General features: G+C 44.3%; 1 pseudogene; it reads right to left on the bottom strand.

The window, feature by feature from the left end:
- Nucleotides 1-1,389, bottom strand: part of LOC106733753 (60S ribosomal protein L24 pseudogene) — a 2,618-nt pseudogene extending 1,229 nt beyond the window's left edge.
- Nucleotides 1,390-3,838: the final 2,449 nt, after the last annotated feature.

The following is a 3,838-nucleotide window of genomic DNA, read 5'->3' as shown; positions in this document are numbered from 1 at the left end:
AAAAGCTCAGAGTTCCCAATTGGTATGAAAGGAGTTACAGGTGTTTACATGAGGAGAAAAAAGTTTAGCAGAAAAGGATGCTAGAGAAGGAAGCAGGGACCAAATTACAGAGAGCTTTAAAATGCCAGTCTGAGGAGATGCACCTGGTTATATATGCAATAAAATTCTGTTATTTTGTACTAAGGGAGTCCCTACCCATTCCGCTCACTCTATCCCCAAGCCATTCCATTTTTTTCTAGTCTTTTAGTTATCTTCTTATTCTAAGCTCTTCAGAGAAATACTTTTCTCTTCTTTTTTCTTTAAGAGATTTTTGCTATAGGGCATGTGCACTCACCAGAGAGCAGAAAGTGAGAAATCTCCCCTCCCCCCCGGGGAGATGGTCATGCTGCAATCTCTTCTCCTCCATTCTCCTCTTGGGATTTTGGGGCACACATATGCACCTGACATGAGTTGTTTTTTTTTTTTTTGGAGAGGTTTTCGCTATAGGGCGCGTGCGCTCGCCAGACAGACAGAGAGAGACATAGAGACAGAAAGCGAAAAATCATCCCCCCAGGGAGGATGGTCACACCGCAATCCCTTCTCCTTCATTCTTCTCTCGGGATCTTGGGCATGCACGCACACACACCCGGCATGAGTTTTAAGCCACTGGGTCCAGGATGCAAACCATGGTCAACTACGTGGGAGTCCAGCGACATAGCCATTACGCTAACTGCTGGTTCCCTCTGACATGAGTTTTAAGTCGCCAGGCCGAGGACTCAAACCACAGTCAATTACATGAGAGTCCAATGACGTAACCATTACACCATCTGCTGGTCCTGAGAGATACTACTTTTCAAGCTGTAAGAGGGAATGCATTACATTTATAAGACAAAACTGGAACCTGCTAATTTTTTAAAGAAGTATTTAACTTTATCTATTTATTTTATTTTAAAAATTTGACTAGAGAGGGACAGAGAGAGAGAGAGAAAGTGAAAAAGCAAACTTTCAGGTCAGGACTTGAACCATGGTTGGCTATGCGGGAGTCCAGCGCCCTTAACCACCACGCCACCTGCCGGCCCCCAGACACCTACTTATTTTTAACATTTTATTTTTCTTTATTCACAATAGAGCACCTGCATATGCTAATGAGAGTGAGAGCAAGATAGAGACACAGGGAGAGAGATGAGCACCCTACATAGGGTCTGGTCATGCCACAGTCCCCTTTCTCAGCCTGTTGGATCCTGGGCACTCACTTACGTGTATGCCGGTGTGTTTCAGGCTGACCAGCTGTGGATTCAAACCTCAGATGCCATGTGGGATCAGACCTCTCTTAAGCAGCCAGCTACACCATCGAGCTGGCCCTCGAATCTGCTTTGAACTGGCTTTCACTGGAGTGGTCTGATTTTCCATATTATATTCTGCCCTGAGCAACCTGCAGGTGGTTTTTATTATCTAAACTGGCAAGACAGTTAAAACTATGCAGTGAGTCAAGTTTTCAGCTTGTGTGAGGCAAAGGACAGGACTGCTCTTCTTCTCAGTCCCCTCTCCGCTATCAATAGTCTGCTTCCTCTTACTCAGCTCTCCTCTCCGAGATCACAGAGAATGGTACGTGCAAGTCCTGAAGGTCCTTATCTAAAAGGCAGCTCATTTCCCTTCCCTGTGTTAGGTATGTTCCCTCCAGCCACAAATCTACAGATAAAAGATGCCAGAGCAACTTCTGTGAATAGCCCTTCCATGCCCTTGGGCCCCAAGTCCCTGGGCCAGCTCTGATCTGGCAGGAGTCCCAGGTCAGACTGTGGTCCCAGCACCTCTCACCCAGCAGTCACTGATGAGCCTACCAAGCCTGCAGCCAATTAACTTGACTTCTGAAATGTATTACCTGGTGAAACATACTTAGGGCTTAGACTTTCAAAACAGATTAAATGAATTTGAGTTAAAGAGTGTCCTGGGAGCTGGCAGATGGTACAGTGGTTGAGGCATTGGGCTCCCACATGAGCAACTGCGGTTTGAGTCCTGGACCTGGTGCTTTGCTTTCTCACTTTCCTTTTCTCCTTTTCTCTCTGGCCAAATTAAAATATTAATAATAAATAAATAAATAAAATACTTCTTTTTTTTTTTTTAAGAATATGCTGAAAGAAATAGGGCTTAGAATTCCTGGTGATAAGGAACAAACACACTACTTTTAAAATCTTAGTGTTGGGCTGGTAGGTGACATGGTGGTTAGGGGCACTGGATTCTCATGTGGCCAAACAAGGTTTGAGTCCCGAACCTGGCAACTTGCTTTCTCACTTTTCCTTTCTGGTCATATTTAAATTAATAAATAAATAAAACAAAGCTAAATAAAATAATTCTTAAAAAAAAAAAAACAAAACAGCTTAGTGTGACTGCTTAAGAGTTAAGATTCCATAAATCCAGTTCACCAAGCGGTCTTCAACAGCTTATGAAAAAACATGTTATGAAAAAAGTATGCATGAATTTAAAAATATTTTTGCACCAAAATAAAGTTGTACTTTAATTCCATTTTCCCATGAACTTTTTAAAGTCTCCTTCCTCCGATTCAAAATAGGAGAAAGACCCACGGTGGTGTCCTATTATTCCATATCTGTACACTTTTCCGATGGCAGGCTAATTAGCCGTTACGGTTGGCAGGGTCCTTTACTGTCCAGACTGAAATGGAAGCCATCTGATCGTCACTAAGTTATGTTTAGGCCCTTAACTTTTTACCAGGGTAGCTTCAACCAAAGGTTTCAGGTGGCGCCTGTCCACATCCTCAATCGCCCGCTTTGGCAGAGGTCATGTGCTCTTAATCATATGTCTTCCCTTTTGGTGGCTTATGTAAAATGAAATTCACATCCCGTATTTACCCCCCAAAGAGCTACAAAACCAAAGATGTAAAACAAGTATCAGGGGTTAGGACTCACTGTCAAAGGTCGAAGACTTCTCAGGACACCGCGTCTGGGGTTAAAGAAGTGGCAGACGTTAGAGAACAGCTTCTGAGCACAGCTTCTGAGTCAGGGCTCCGGCTGCACCCGCCGAAAGGAATGGTTCAGGCTTCACCCAGCCCTTTGGGACTAGGCTCCTGGACTGCCCGAAAGCTCTCCGGTGCCCTCCTCTGGCCAAAACAAGGAGTTGCGTGCTTCAAAGGGTGTGCCGGTCTCTTACCACCATTAGGTGTTCGCAAATTAACGTCAGAGTTTAGGAGGAAAAAATTAGAGCTCTAGGAGAGAACTATTATTTAAGAATAAATTGCTTGCTGGTGTGTCTACTAATATTTGCTTGTGGGACCAGCGGATGGCGTATTGGTTATGTTACTGGAGTCCCACCTAGTCGACTGTATTCAAATCCCAGACCTGGTGGCTTCAAACTCGTGCCAGAACCATGTGCCTGGGTGCCCAAAATCCTGCGAGGAGAATGGAGGAGAGGGGATTATGGAGTGGTCATCCCCCCCAGGGAGTGAGTTCTCGCTTTCTGTCTCTCTGGTGAGCACATATGCCCTATAGCAAAAATCTCTAAAAAATAATTGGGGGTGCACATGTGTGTGTGCACCCAACCTAGAGGAGAAAGGAGGAGAAGGGATCCAGACGTGGACATCCCGCCTGGGGGTTGATTTCTTGCGTTCTCCGTCTGTCTCCTTTCTGGTGAGCACACGTGTCCTATGGCAAAAACCTGCCAAAAAGTTTTTCTTTTCGCTTCTTCAACTGAGAAAATTAATTAAATTAAAGGAGAAATAAATATAATTCCATTTCATAGCATCTTCATGTGTACCCTGAAATTTATGAAAACCAAATTACCACACAAGGCTTCCCAAATCCCTAAATCACCACCCGTACTTGTTCAGTGTGTGACCGATGCAAGTCCT

The sequence above is a fragment of the Tupaia chinensis genome, unplaced genomic scaffold (assembly GCF_000334495.1).
Source record: "Tupaia chinensis unplaced genomic scaffold, TupChi_1.0 Scaffold000074_1, whole genome shotgun sequence".
Lineage (NCBI taxonomy): Eukaryota > Metazoa > Chordata > Mammalia > Scandentia > Tupaiidae > Tupaia > Tupaia belangeri.
Note: the sequence above shows the minus strand (reverse complement) of the source record. Positions and strands in the feature narration are given on the sequence as shown.